The following is a 15,699-nucleotide window of genomic DNA, read 5'->3' as shown; positions in this document are numbered from 1 at the left end:
GAGTCCGGATAAATAAAATAGAGAAGGTCAAAGTTCGGGTCAAACTTGGTGGACTAAATGACAAGACAGACACATGGCATGCATCCAGGAAACAATCGCACGAACCAGAAGAGACGCGGGCTACATTCGGGTACGGAAGGAAGGCGCTCAGGGGTTTCACGTTGTAAGGATCCAGTGTATGGGTTTCATCTTATTAGAATAAAACCGAGACATCCAACGGACAGGGAGAAAGGAAGACTAGATCGGACGGCCCAAGTACCACCGACTGAATTCAAATTTTCCCTCTCTCCCGGCTTCTTTAGGAATTATTCAAGAACAGTTTAGAAAGAGAGAAAACCGAGAGATAGAGATGGAAGAAACATTCGATTCAGTTGAAGATTTTCAAGAGATTTCCGTGGCTGATTTGGGAGAATACGTCCATATCTCACTGGTGCTCACATTCGATTCTCTTTCTCATCTTACTATCAAACAGAAAGAGAGATAAGACCGAGAGAGAGAAGGAGATATTCTCGGCAAGAATCAAAACAGAAGAGGAGAGATTTCGATTGGTTTGTGGTTTATAAAACAGAAGAGACTTTTTGGAGAAAGGCATCACGGTTTTAGGAGGAGTTTATAAAACAAGAACAGAGAGAAAAGTCGAGTTGAATCTCGATTTTAAGAGAGAAATAGAACAGTAGAGAGAGAGAGGTTTTGAGTATTTCTGTTTTTCTTTTCTTTTTTATTGTACTCTCTTTATTCGTGAGAGATAGAGAGAGAGACATAGAGATTAAGACGAGAGTATTGTAGAGAGAGAGAAAAACAGAAACTCGGTTTTTAGAAATTGATTTGATTTTCGATTTTCTCTTTCTTTTTGTTTCCTGTTTAGTGAGAGAGCAAGAAATAACATAGATAGAGAGATTAAAGTAAGAGAGAAACAGGAGGTTAGAGTGAGAAACAGAGTTGGAGAAGACGAGAAAATAGGTGAGAAAATTATTTTCCCAGAGGGTGCGTTTGGCAGATTTCCGGGAAAAACAGAAGGAAATCAATTCCTTAAGGCTCTGTTTGGCTGCAAAATCAGTAAGAAATCCAACTTTTTCTACTTTTCTCCCATCATTTATTTAGTTAAACTTCCATCTATCATCATGGGAAACTAAATTTCTTATCTAGGGTTTTAGATGAAGTCTGTAATGAGAATGTTATTGTTTTGATTTATATGCAAGTCAATTTTTAGATTAAATCTTCATATATTTTAAAGTTCTTATTGATTTTAATGACAACATCTTCCAGTTTCTAGAACGTTCATGTAATAGAACCCGAGTAAAACAAAGAACTTAGTTGATTAAGGCAAATAAATCGTCTTTAGGATTATCATGTGGATGGATTCAAAAACCCTAGGTTCCCCTTTTTTGAATACCAACTTATTTATTTTCTTTTGAGTTATATTTGCTATTCTTTTTCTTTTCTTTTTTTGAATCATATTACCAATCAAACCACTTTTGAAAATCACAATAGTTTTAAGATTAAATTGAGTTTGACTTAGTCTCTGAGGAACGAACCGGTCTTACCGAAAAATTACAACTTGACACCCGTGCACTTGCGGGTGTAGACCTTTTAGGGTAACCTTTTAGGCCCATCAAGTTTTTGGCGCCGCTGCCGGGGACTTAGTTTAAATTTAATCTAATTTTATTTCTATTTTTGGTAAGTTTATATTTTTGGACACTTTTACTTGCTTTTCTGTTTTTTGGTGTAGAAAAAACACTAAGGAGCAAAGGAGAAGGCGCAACAAGGAGAGGAGCTCAAGAAGAAGAATTTACATTTTTTGTTATTTTTTATTTTATTTGGTGAGAGAGAGACTTTCTTTTTATTTTTGGTTCTAAAGTTTTGACCCTAAATTGGAGGGCTTAATTAAATTGTCACCGAAAATCAAAACGAAGCCTCGGGTCGGAACATTCGCGGGTCATCTACAAAGGTCATCGCCCGTCTTGAACGGGAGGTAAATTTCTTGAACACCCACGAATCTCCTGTCAGTGGGTTTTTGGTGTGAATTCGTGTGCTTAATTGCTGTGACCGAACTGTTTAGTGTAATCATTCTAGTAAGGGCACTAACCCAGTTACAAGATAAGAAACGGATTTCATCACCGTTCTCTTGCCCACATAGGTAACAACATTCACGAACCCAAACCTCACTTAAAAAGCTAAAATATTATTTAGACATCAACCCCTAAGGTATCGAGCTCATAAGACCCTTCAAAAACAACTCGGGAAATTGACCTTTATCTAGGCATTCTCAGAGGAAAGTTTGTAAACAATTCTTGTCAAAAAGGCCGCCTCGAGAAGAGGAAACGTTTGCCGAAGGAAGACGGCTGTCACAACGTTCATCGTTGGTTGTCTTCCTGGAAAATTGTCTACCGACTACTCTGATCGAGTAACCTTTATAAACAGTCAAAGTTCAAGTGTTGTGGCGAGGTAGGAGCTGTCTAGATTTGTAGGGTGAATCTGACAAACCTGTCTATTGTCTAGATTTTGTTTAGGTTGCTTGGTGGAGTCAGACTGATTGTGTTTGCTTTCCTATAGGTTCCTCGTAGTGATTCTTTGGTTCGAATATCCTTGGTCGTTGGGCTCTAGTTTATGCCCAATAGATATCGTGATAAGAGAGGACGTTGCATCGGTAGAGAAGCACATTTAAGTAATCTTTTAGCGAGTCTCTCTTTGAGTGACACTATGGGTGAGAATCTAAACCAAGCCAGGGATGGAAATCAGCCTATGACACTCAGGGATTACATGAATCCCACTAGAACGTGTCAACCGTCATGCATACAGTTACCCCAATGCACGACTCAATTCGAGTTGAAACCGAGCACTATTCAAATGCTCCCTGTTTTCCGTGGGGTTGAGAACGAGAATCCCTACTACCATGTTAGGGATTTCGAAGAAATCTGTGGGACTATGAATTTCCCCAATATGCCTGACGAAATATTGAAACTTAGGTTGTTCCCTTTCTCACTGAAGGAGAAAGCAAAATCTTGGTTGTATGCCTTACAACCCCATTCCATTACTACATGGGAAGAATTGAGTAGTGCATTCCTTCTGAAATTCTTCCCGAAACACAAAACTACCTCTTTAAGGCAAAGTCTTAACAGTTTTGTGCAGCAAGAAGAAGAATCTCTCTATAAATATCTTGAGAGATTTAAAGAAATCTTACTACAGTGTCCACACCATGGTTTTGAAAAGATAAGACTAGTCCAGATTCTCTATGACGGACTAAATTACCCAACTACATCCATGGTAGAATCATTATGTGGTGGCGGTTTTACTCATAAATCCGTCGATGATTGCATGGCTTTTCTAGAAGATCTAGCTGAGAAATCCCAGCAATGGGAAACTTCTAGAGGACCTCTTACTAGGGCTAATCCTACTCCGAATAAAGCTGGCATCTATAGAGTTGATGAGTCAGATCTTAAACTCGCCGCCATGACGAGAAGGATAGAAGCCCTAGAACTTGGTCAGCCTAAAGCATTCAGGGAGGATCCCACTCAAGTCATGAGTGTTGGAAATGAATCCATCTCTTATCCGTGCTCGGTCTGTGGAGACCCATCTCATACTGGAAATAAGTGTACCCTATTTTTTGTTCCTGACGAGAAAGAGCATGCTAATGCTCTTTATCTAAACTCTAGGCAAGATAACCGTCAGAAATATGATCCTTATTCGAACACTTATAATCCGGGTTGGAGAAATCACCCCAATTTTTCTTGGTCAAAGGGTCAGGGTCAGATTAGTAATTCAATGAACCCTCCTGGGTTTAATGCTCCTAGGAATCCTTATGCTCAAAACCAGGGTCAATCTAGTACCCAATATCCTTCTCAGAACAAAGAGTCTTTAGAGGAAACCATGAAGCAGCTAGCTAAGGCCCAAATGGAGTTTGCACAACAGACCAACCAGACTATATCTAGTCTAAGAACCGAGGTAGGTCAACTTACAGAAGCCCTTAGGCAGAGAGAACATGGTATATTTCCTAGTCAACCAGAGCCAAATCCGAAGGGTAAAATGTCTATGGACCAGGCCAATGCAGTAACCACCCTCAGAAGTGGTAGGGCAATTGACAATAAGGTAGGAGTTCCCGAAGATAGTGAACCAAACTATGAACCACCAACCTTACCAACTAGTACCCCTAGTAAAGAGCCTGTGAAGGCTCTTGAGTCTGAAAACCTACCCATTGTGCCTGAGCCATATGTTCCTAGAGCCCCTTATCCTCAGCGTCTGGTAGAACCTAAGAAGAAATCGCAGTTTGAGGAGATAATGGAAATGTTCAAACAGGTTACTATTAACATTCCATTATTAGATGCCATTAAACAGATCCCATCTTACGCTAAGTTCCTTAAAGACATATGTACTAGAAAGCGTAAGATGAACGTGCATAAGAAAGTCTTCTTGACTAATCAAGTGAGTTCTATTATCCAACAAACCCTTCCATCTAAGTACAAAGACCCAGGAAGTCCTACATTACCATGCACCATAGGAGAACATGAGATCGAACGAGCATTATTAGATCTAGGTGCTAGTGTTAACCTTCTTCCTTACTCGGTGTACTTACAGTTAGGTTTAGGAGAAATAAAACCCACTTCTGTAGTTCTCCAGTTGGCGGATCGGTCTATTAGACGACCACGTGGAATAGTGGAAGATGTTTTGATAAAAGTTGGTGAATTCATCTTTCCTGTAGATTTCATCATCTTGGATACCGACCCTGTTCGTGATACCCAGAGTCAGATTCCAGTCATTTTAGGACGACCATTCTTAGCTACATCTGATGATGTTATCTATTGTAGGAGTGGTCTTTTAAAATTGTCTTTTGGAAACATGACTGTAGAGATGAACATCTATAAAGCTGGACTTTTTCCAGATGATGTTGAGGATTTTACCGAGTTGAATCTGATAGATATGTTCGTTCAGGATTCTTTACCTAAAACTTTATCCGAGGATCCCTTAGAAACACTGTGGGCTCATTTTGGCTTAGACTTTGATGAGGAGGGAAGTATCAATGAGGTAAATGCTTTGCTGGATTCTACCCCATTACTGGATACTGATAAGTGGAAAGCGAAAGTTGAACCCCTCATTTTGTCAAATCCAATTGACTCGCCAACTTTAGAGACAAATCAACTATCATCAACCAATGAGTCCAGTGGTCCATCTATCCCAGAGTTGTCTACATCCACAGACAAACCACCTTCCTTAGAATTGAAACCCTTGCCTGACAACTTAAAGTATTCGTTTCTAGGCACATCTGAAACTCTACCTGTCATTATTGCTTCTGAGTTAGAAAAAGAACAGGAGAGTAGACTGTTAGATGTCCTTAGAAACCACAAAGAGGCCTTAGGGTGGTCAATATCAGATTTAAAGGGTATAAGTCCTTCTGTTTGCATGCACCATATCTACCTAGAGGAAGATGCTAAACCGTCAAGGGAAATGCAACGTAGACTTAACCCTCACATGAAGGAGGTAGTTAGAGCTGAAGTCCTGAAATTATTAGGTGCGGGTATCATATACCCTATTTCAGATAGTACTTGGGTCAGTCCTGTTCAAACTGTACCCAAGAAATCAGGCATTACTGTAGTCAAGAACGAAGCAAATGAGTTAATACCCACCAAGATGACCACTGGGTGGCGTGTTTGTGTTGACTACAGGAAATTGAACACGGTCACGAGGAAAGACCATTTTCCTCTTCCTTTCATTGATCAGATGTTAGAGAGACTAGCTGGGCATAGCTACTACTGTTTCTTAGATGGCTATTCTGGCTATAATCAGATTCCTATAGCCCCCGAAGACCAAGAGAAAACCACTTTTACCTGTCCATTTGGAACTTATGCTTATCGTCGGATGCCTTTTGGGTTGTGTAATGCACCCGCCACTTTTCAACGATGTATGATGAGCATATTTTCAAATATGGTAGAGAGGTTTCTCGAGGTCTATATGGATGATTTTTCAGTCTTTGGCTCATCATTCGATCAATGTCTGCATCACCTCACACTCGTGTTGGTTCGATGCAAAGAGAAGAACTTAGTTCTTAATTGGGAGAAATGTCACTTTATGGTTCGCTCAGGAATAGTCTTAGGGCATGTCATTTCTGAAAAGGGCATTGAAGTAGATAAAGCAAAGGTTGAGTTGATAAAAAGCCTCCCAGTCCCTAAAACGGTCAAAGACATTCGATCGTTCTTAGGACATGCTGGATTTTATCGGCGGTTTATCAAAGATTTCAGCAAGATATCTAGACCTCTTTGTAATCTTTTGGCAAAAGAGAACAAATTTGTCTTTGATGGTCCTTGCTTAGAAGCCTTTGAGAAGCTTAAACTTATGCTTACTTCCGCCCCTATTGTTCAACCTCCCAACTGGAGTACTCCATTTGAGATCATGTGTGATGCATCTGATTACGCCATTGGAGTCGTGTTAGGTCAACGTGAGAATAAACTTCTTCACGTTATATACTATGCCAGTAAGACGTTGAATGATGCACAGCTAAACTACTCTACCACTGAAAAAGAGTTGTTAACTGTAGTGTATGCCTTAGAGAAGTTCAAATCATATTTCGTTGGGTCTAAGGTCATTATATTCTCTGATCATGCTGCATTAAAATATCTCCTTTCTAAAAAGGATGCAAAACCTAGGCTGATTAGATGGATACTACTGCTACAGGAATTTGACATAGAGATTCGGGACAAAAAGGGTTCCGAAAATTTAGTAGCAGACCACTTGTCTAGACTTGTAGTCGAGTCTGTCAAAGACAAGTTACCCATGAGAGAGAGCTTTCCTGATGAGCAACTCTTTAGTGTCTCCCGATTACCTTGGTTTGCTGATATAGTGAACTATCTTGCTACTGGTCAAATACCCAAACACTGGACCAAGCAAGATCGTGATAAATTTTTATCCGAGGTGAAACGGTTCTTCTAGGACGACCCATACTTATTTAAGTATTGTCCCGACCAGATCATTAGGAGATGTGTTCCTGATGAGGAACAATTGAAAATCATTTCCTTTTGTCATGATCATGCATGTGGAGGGCATTTTAGTAGTAAAAAGACGGCTGCCAAAATTCTGCAATGTGGTTTTTACTGGCCGTCTATATTTAAGGATACCCATGCATATTGTTTGGCATGTGAACGATGCTAAAAGTTGGGAAGCATTTCACGTAGGAACATGATGCCCCTTAATCCTATTTTGGTAGTTGAGGTCTTCGATGTGTGGGGCATCGATTTCATGGGTCCCTTCCCAAATTCATTTGGAAATCTGTACATCCTAGTGGCAGTTGACTATGTGTCTAAGTGGATAGAGGCGGTTGCTTGCAAAACGAATGATCACAAAGTTGTGATCACTTTCTTGAAGGAAAACATACTTTCACGTTTTGGTACACCGCGGGCAATTATTAGTGATGGGGGCACACACTTTTGTAATAGGCAGTTTGAGCTTTTAATGAATAAATATGGTATTACCCATAAAGTGTCTACCCCATATCATCCACAGACTAGTGGTCAAGTCGAGGTATCTAATAGGGAGATTAAACGCATTCTAGAGAAAACGGTTAACACCAATAGGAAGGATTGGTCTTTACGACTAACCGATGCACTATGGGCTTACCGTACAGCGTTTAAGACCCCTATTGGAATGTCTCCATATAAACTAGTGTATGGCAGAGCATGCCACTTACCCGTTGAGTTAGAGCATAGAGCATATTGGGCTATCAAGCAATTGAATTTTTCGCTTGACAAGGCGGGTAGAGAGAGAAAGTTGCAACTCAGTGAGTTGGAGGAGTTGAGAAATGATGCATATGAGAGTGCTAGGTTATATAAACATAAGATGAAAATGTTGCATGATAAAATTATTTTAAGAAAAACATTTTCACCGGGTCAGAAAGTTTTATTATATAACACACGTTTGCATTTATTTCCTGGTAAACTCCGTTCTAGATGGACAGGGCCTTTCACGGTCAAGTTTGTGTATCCTTATGGTGCGGTTGACATTGAAGACAGAAATGGTAGTGTGTCCAAAGTGAATGGACAACGGCTGAAACCATTTTTGGAGATGTTGACCGATACAGAGGACGTTCCTATCGAAGATCCTGTCTATCAAAACTGATCCGCTATGATCAGTTTCGTCTGGCTGAAGACGTTAAACTTAGAGCTTTCTGGGAGGCAACCCATGCATAGGACTTCTGAATCTGGTAATATCTTTCCCTAATCCTGTTATTTTGCATAGTCTAGTCTTCAGAACATTGAGGACAATGTTCAGTTTAAGTTTAGGGATGGGGGATTGAATTTTAGTCCTTATTTCAAAAATTCAAAAGGGGTTCAAAATTTTTAATTTTTGGATTGGAAACGTGAGTCTAGTTGTTTTTGCTTGTTAATAGTTATAGAGTCTAGTTGGTTGTACTATGCTTTTGCTAAAGGTTTTTCCACGAATTTCGAGTCTTGAAGTTGTCTGTGCACTAGCCATGTGAGTATTAGATAGGTGAAGAGTAGATTTTTCTAAGAGAACTTAATCTATCATTAGTGGAGACTTAACCCAGGTGAGATTCTGAGCCTTTCTTTTTGTTTCGAGTGATCTCTTCTGAGCTAATTCTGAGTAGAATGAAGAGCTACTCAACCTCGCAGTATTCCTTAGAACTCAGTTGATCTCTTGAGTTCAAATTTTACAACCACTAGGGATGTCATCAGGAATGCTAACCTTCTCTTGTAGTCTGAGAAACTTGAAAACAGTGTCAACTATAGGAAGATAGGAACTTCATCATTTAGAACCCTGAGAATAAGGCATGAAGCAAAGTGGATAGAATTTTACCAAGGAAAGAATAATGTGAAGAAAAAGTATGTTATGTATCTTGAGTTTTATTACCAGAGTCAGTAGCAAAAAAATTAAAAAAAAAATTAAAAAAAAAATGAAAAATGCAAGAAAAAAAGTGTTTATGTAGTTTTGTTTGAGTGTTTACCCCTTGAAGTAGTTCTTGAAGATTTGAAGACGTCGAGTTCTCAGGAGTTCTAGTCAGATCCTCATTAGTGTCTATCTACCTCTAGGAAGCATTGTTAGATAGTAGATCAGGTGAGAAGAGTTGGTTAGTTTCCCCATTCCATATTAGTGGTTGTTTCCTTCTTTGAGATCAGTCGTCCACAAAATTTTAGTCTGTCTTTTTTCATGTGTTGAGTTTTCCTTCATATTCATACCAACACATAGAGTGAACCATTCTTGAGTGACTTTGATTTTTGAGTGTATGATTGTGAGGCAGTAGTCGAGGCGAAATGTATCGAGACGGTAATCGAAGTCTTGTCTTTTCAGAACCGAAATGATACTCATATTGGCTGGTCACGTGCACTTCGAGTCTTGATTACTAGTGAAGGGATTTTTAGCATTTGTATGGTTTGGTCGACTTAGATTTCATGTCTATTAACTTTTGAAAATCTACCGGGTGAACATTTTTAGTCCACATCATATTTAGACCCTTTTGCATTTTTGATCTTTGAATTTTGTGGGTATATTCACTGCAAACCCTCACGAGACAAAACTCGTCCTCTTGGGTAACCTAGAGGTTTAACGGCTTGTTGCACGTGCTAAGTGCAATCGTGGGTCCCTACGAAAATGGTGAAATGGGTTTAGTTTATTTATCTGTTTTGCTCGAGGACTAGCAAAATCTAAGTTTGGGGATGTCTGATGAGACATGGAAATGTCCCATCTGAGTCTCTTAATTTAGACGAGTTAGTCTCTCTAGAGCAGTTACTCTCACGAATTACTCTCTTTTATGTTCAGGTACCTTTTTCAGAGTTACGCGTGCAAAACAGATAAAGTCGGAAAGAATACGGACTAGGGGCATTTTGGTCATTTGTTGATTCTGACTTATTGGTCAAGATTAGTGTTCGGATGGAAAGTAGAGTCCAAGACGAGCCCGTAGGCGAAGTCAAATCGGAGTCCGGATAAATAAAATAGAGAAGGTCAAAGTTCGGGTCAAACTTGGTGGACTAAATGACAAGACGGACACATGGCATGCATCCAGGAAACAATCGCACGAACCAGAAGAGACGCGGGCTACATTCGGGTACGGAAGGAAGGCGCTCAGGGGTTTCACGTTGTAAGGATCCAGTGTATGGGTTTCATCTTATTAGAATAGAACCGAGACATCCAACGGACAGGGAGAAAGGAAGACTAGATCGGACGGCCCAAGTACCACCGACTGAATTCAAATTTTCCCTCTCTCCCGGCTTCTTTAGGAATTATTCAAGAACAGTTTAGAGAGAGAGAACCGAGAGATAGAGATGGAAGAAACATTCGATTCAGTTGAAGATTTTCAAGAGATTTCCGTGGCTGATTTGGGAGAATACGTCTATATCTCACTGGTACTCACATTCGATTCTCTTTCTCATCTTACTATCAAACAGAAAGAGAGATAAGACCGAGAGAGAGAAGGAGATATTCTCGGCAAGAATCAAAACAGAAGAGGAGAGATTTCGATTGGTTTGTGGTCTATAAAACAGAAGAGACTTTTTGGAGAAAGGCATCACAGTTTTAGGAGGAGTTTATAAAACAAGAACAGAGAGAAAAGTCGAGTTGAATCTCGGTTTTAAGAGAGAAATAGAACAGTAGAGAGAGAGAGAGAGGTTTTGAGTATTTCTGTTTTTCTTTTCTTTTTTATTGTACTCTCTTTATTCGTGAGAGATAAAGAGAGAGGCAGAGAGATTAAGAAGAGAGTTATTGTAGAGAGAGAGAAAAACAGAAACTCGATTTTTAGAAATTGATTTGATTTTCGATTTTCTCTTTCTTTTTGTTTCCTGTTTAGTGAGAGAGCAAGAAATAACATAGATAGAGAGATTAAAGTAAAAGAGAAAGAGAGAAACAGGAGGTTAGAGTGAGAAACAGAGTTGGAGAAGACGAGCAAATAGGTGAGAAAATTATTTTCCCAGAAGGAATCCATTTCCGGGAAGACGAAAAAATCGTTTTCCCAGAGGGTGCGTTTGGCAGATTTCCGGGAAAAACAGAAGGAAATCAATTCCTTAAGGCTCTGTTTGGCTGCAAAATCAGTAAGAAATCCAACTTTTTCTACTTTTCTCCCATCATTTATTTAGTTAAACTTCCATCTATCATCATGAGAAACTAAATTTCTTATCTAGGGTTTTAGATGAAGTCTGTAATGAGAATGTTGTTGTTTTGATTTATATGCAAGTCAATTTTTAGATTAAATCTTCATATATTTTTAAGTTCTTATTGATTTTAATGACAATATCTTCCGGTTTCTAGAACGTTCATGTAATAGAACCCGAGTAAAACAAAGAACTTAGTTGATTAAGGCAAATAAATCGTCTTTAGGCTTATGTCGGTTATTAGTATTAGCGTATCCGTGTATAATGTCGGTTGTAGAGAGAGTCGGTTGTAGAGAGTCGGTGAGGCGGTGGGGTTAGGGTTTATTGGCTATATAAACTAAACCCTAAGGAGATATCAGTAGCACAATCTCACGAATCTCTTGTGTAAACTTGTTTGCTTATCATAGTGGAAATCATCGCGTCGTTGTCGCAGTGGAGTAGGTCTCACCAACCAAACCACGTAAATCTCTTTGTTCTATTCTTGATTGTTCTTTACTATTTTTATTGCTTGTCTTGGATTACTCGTATTGATCACATTAACCCTGATTGGCATAACAAACTAGTATCAGAGCTTTGGTTTTGAGGTTTTTGTGATGGCAAAATACGAGATAGAGAAGTTCGATGGAAGTAACGATTTTAATCTTTGGAAGATTAAGATGCGAGCAGTATTAGTTCAACAGGGTCTGCTGAAGATGTTGAAGAAGGCTACACTCGCTGAATCACTTTCAGAAGCAGAGAAGAAAGATCTCATGGAGAGAGCTCATGGTCAGATTCTACTCTGTTTGAGCAATGAGGTATTGCGGGAAGTAGCGACGGAAACTACAGCCCTTAGGCTATGGAGTAAGCTGGAGACAAGGTATATGATGAAATCCTTAACTAATCGTTTGTATCTAAAGAAAAAATTATTTAGTTTACAGATGTTAGAAGGGGAATCGTTGAAAGACCATATGGATGAACTCAACCGAGTATTCTTAGATTTGGCAAATATAGATGTCAAATTCGAAGAAGAAGATAAGGCAGTGTAATTGCTTGCATCCTTGCCACCATCATATGAAAACTTTGTTGATTCTTTTATGTCTGATAAAACAACTACAACCTTTGAGGATGTTAAAACAACATCGAACTCGAAGGAGTTGAGACGGAGGTCAATGGAAGAAAGCAACTCAGGAGATGGTTTGGTTGTGAGGGGAAGGACGAAGCATGTGGTCGATGGGAAGGGTCGTTCACGGTCTAAATCGAAACCTAAAAAGTACAGATGCTTTAATTGTAAGAAAGAGTGACACTTCAAGAAGAATTGTCCTGAGCTTAGAAAGAAGCCAGGTGAGGCAGCAGTCATCGAAGAAGATGATGGTAGTGTCTTGGCATTCATTGAAGAATGTGATGAAGCTATGGTTCTGGCGATCAATGTGTGCTTCGCTGAAGATAAGTGGATGTTAGATACTGGTTGTACATTCCATGTATGTCCTCATAAGGAATGGTTTTCCACTTACACAGTCATTAATGGCGGTAAGGTGTTATTGGGAAACGACGCTCCTTGTACGGTGGTTGGAATTGGTATTATTCAGATCAAGATGCACGATGGTGTTGTAAAGAGTATAACAGACATCTGACATGTTCTAGATTTGAACAGGAATCTAATCTCTTTGGAAACTCTAGATGATAATGGTTGCAAATATATTGGTGAAGGTGGTGTTCTTCGGAGGGGAGTCTTACAGTTATGAAGGTGTTGAAAAAGAATGGTATATATGTGCTACAGGGTAACACTATTACCGGATCTGTAGCGGTATCATCATCAGACAAGGAAGTTGAGACTACCAAGCTATGGCATATGCGGTTAGGGCATATGAGTAAAAGGGGGATGGCTATACTGAGCAAGCAGGGTTTACTCTGTGGGTAGAAGGTTGGAAAATTGGAATTCTGTGAACATTGTGTCTTCAGGAAGCAATGTCGGGTAAAGTTCAGTACAGCGGTTCATAATACCAAAGGAACTCTGGATTACATCCATTCAGATCTTTGGGGTCCCTCTCGCGTCAGCTCACATAGTGGGGTAGATACATGTTAACCTTGATAGATGATTTTTCCAGAAAAGTATGGGTTTACATACAGAAACGCAAAGATGAGGCATTTGTCAAGTTCAAGCAGTAGAAGACCTTGATCGAGAAGCAGACTGGAAAATCGATCAAACGCTTAAGGACTGACAATGGCATGGAATTTTGCAGAAACGAGTTTAATAGGTTCTGTGTAGACGAAGGGATAGCGAGACACGATACAGTCAGAAAGACCCCACAGCAAAATGGGGTGGCGGAACGTATGAACAGAATTCTATTGGAACGAGCTCGTTATATGCTTTCAAATGCAGGACTGTCGGAGGTGTTCTGGGCTGAAGCAGTGAACACGGCAGCGTATGTGGTAAATATTTCACCCGGTACATCTATTGAGTGTAAAACTCCTAATGAGGTATGGTCTAGTTATCCTGCTAAGTATGAGAACTTGAGGATCTTTGGTTGTCTGGCTTATGCACATGTTAAGGAAGGTAAACTTGATCCGAGGGCTAAGAAATCTGTATTTCTTAGGTATGAGTCTGCAATTAAGGGTTATCGGTAGTGGAATTCGGATGGAAAATCGAAGAAGTTTCTCATAAGTAGGGATGTTACATTTGATGAGTTAGCCATGGTAACTCAGAAGGTAACGCCTGTAGATGCTCGGGAGGGTGTTGGTAAACAGGTGGAGCAGGAAGATCATTGGGTGCAGGTGGAGTTTGAGATAGACACTCTGGAAGATATTCGGCCTCAGGTAGATGAGCAAGCTGAGGAAGATGAACTAGAGCTGGTTCATTACTATGGTGCGAGGAACAAGGGAAGGAGGGACATCCGGGCACTGGAAATGTATGGGATGGCAGATATAGTTGCGTTTGCACTTAGTGTGGGGGAAAGTATAGATGGAGGTGAGCCATGCACCTACGAAGAAGCTATGAGGAGTGATGAATCAAGGCAGTGGTCTCTTGCCATGAATGAAGAGATTGAGTCTCTTCGGAAGAACCAGGCCTGGGAATTAGCCTAGCAGCCTAAGGGTCAAAAGATTGTTGGTAGCAAATGGGTTTTCAAGAAGAAGGAGGGAATCCCAGGGATGGAAGATGCACGTTACAAAGCACGGTTAGTAGCTAAGGGGTTTACAGAGAGAAGGAATAGACTTCAATGAGGTATTTTCTCCTCTTGTTAAACATAGCTCTATTAGAGTGATACTTTCTATGGTTGCTTTGTATGATATGGAATTGGAGCAGCTTGATGTTAAGACTGCGTTCTTACATGGCGAGCTGGAGGAACAAATCTATATGCGTCAGCCAGAGGGGTTTGATATTCTCGGGAAAGAAAACCAGGTTTGTTTGTTGAAGAAGTATTTGTATGGACTGAAACAGTCTCCTAGGCAGTGGTATAATCGTTTTGACACGTTTATGGTTAAAAACGGCTATGACAGAAGCAGGTATGATAGTTGTGTGTACCACAGGAAACTATCGGATGGTTCTTATGTGTATCTACTCATGTATGTGGATGACATGCTGATAACTTGCAAGGTTATGTCGGAAATCCACATGTTAAAGGATCAGTAAAAGGATAAGTTAAAGGGTGAGTTTGAGATGAAAGACTTGGGTGCCTCAAGGAAGATATTGGGTATGGAGATACGAAGAGACAGATCTGTTGGGAAACTGTTCTTGTCTCAGAAAACGTACATCGAGAAGGTGTTGGAACGTATTGGTATGACTGAGGCAAAACCTGTCGGTACTCCATTGGCAGCACACTTCAAGCTTTCGGGTGAACTATCACCAACAACTGATGACGAAACGGAGTACATGTCTCGGGTGCCTTATGCAAATGCAGTAGGTAGCATTATGTATGTTATGGTGTGTACAAGGCCTGATATTTCACTTGTTGTTAGTGTAGTAAGCAGATACATGGGAAGACCTGGAGGGGGTCATTGGCAGGCAGTGAAATGGATACTGCGGTATCTGGGAGGAACTGCGGAGCTTGGTCTGGTTTACGACAGAAGGGCTGACACTTCTGGTTCGGTAGTTGGATTTGTAGATTTGGATTTTTTGGGGGATCTTGATAGGAAGAGGTCGCTGACGGGTTATACGTTCACACTCTGCAGGGGTGTCATTAGTTGGAGAGCAGTGTTGCAGTCGGTAGTAGCTTTGTCTACAACGGAAGCTGAGTACATGACAGCAACATAGGCAGTTAAGGAGGTAATATGGTTGAGTGGTTTAGTTTGGGATTTGGGCCTGAAGCAAGAGGTGATAGAGGTCTACTGCGACAACCAGAGTGCTATTCATTTGACCAAAAATCAAATGTATCACGAGAGAACTAAACACATTGACGTCTGGTATCACTTTATCAAGGATGTGATTGAACAAGGGAAGATCACGATGAAGAAGGTTTCTACGGCAGAGAATCCAGCGAATATCCTGACCAAGGCAGTTACAACTTTCAAGTTTAAGCATTTCTTTGACTTAATTGGGATTTCCAGATGTTAGCCCTAGCAGGGCTGGAGCGACAATGGCTCAAAGGCGCTGAGCTTAGTGGTGGCCAACGGGTCGTGTCGGTACGAAAACAGACCGGCA

This window comes from Eschscholzia californica, unplaced genomic scaffold (genome assembly GCF_041429995.1).
Source record: "Eschscholzia californica isolate CP2 unplaced genomic scaffold, dmEscCali1.0.p SCAF_1, whole genome shotgun sequence".
NCBI classification, from domain to species: Eukaryota; Viridiplantae; Streptophyta; class Magnoliopsida; order Ranunculales; family Papaveraceae; genus Eschscholzia; species Eschscholzia californica.
Note: the sequence above shows the minus strand (reverse complement) of the source record.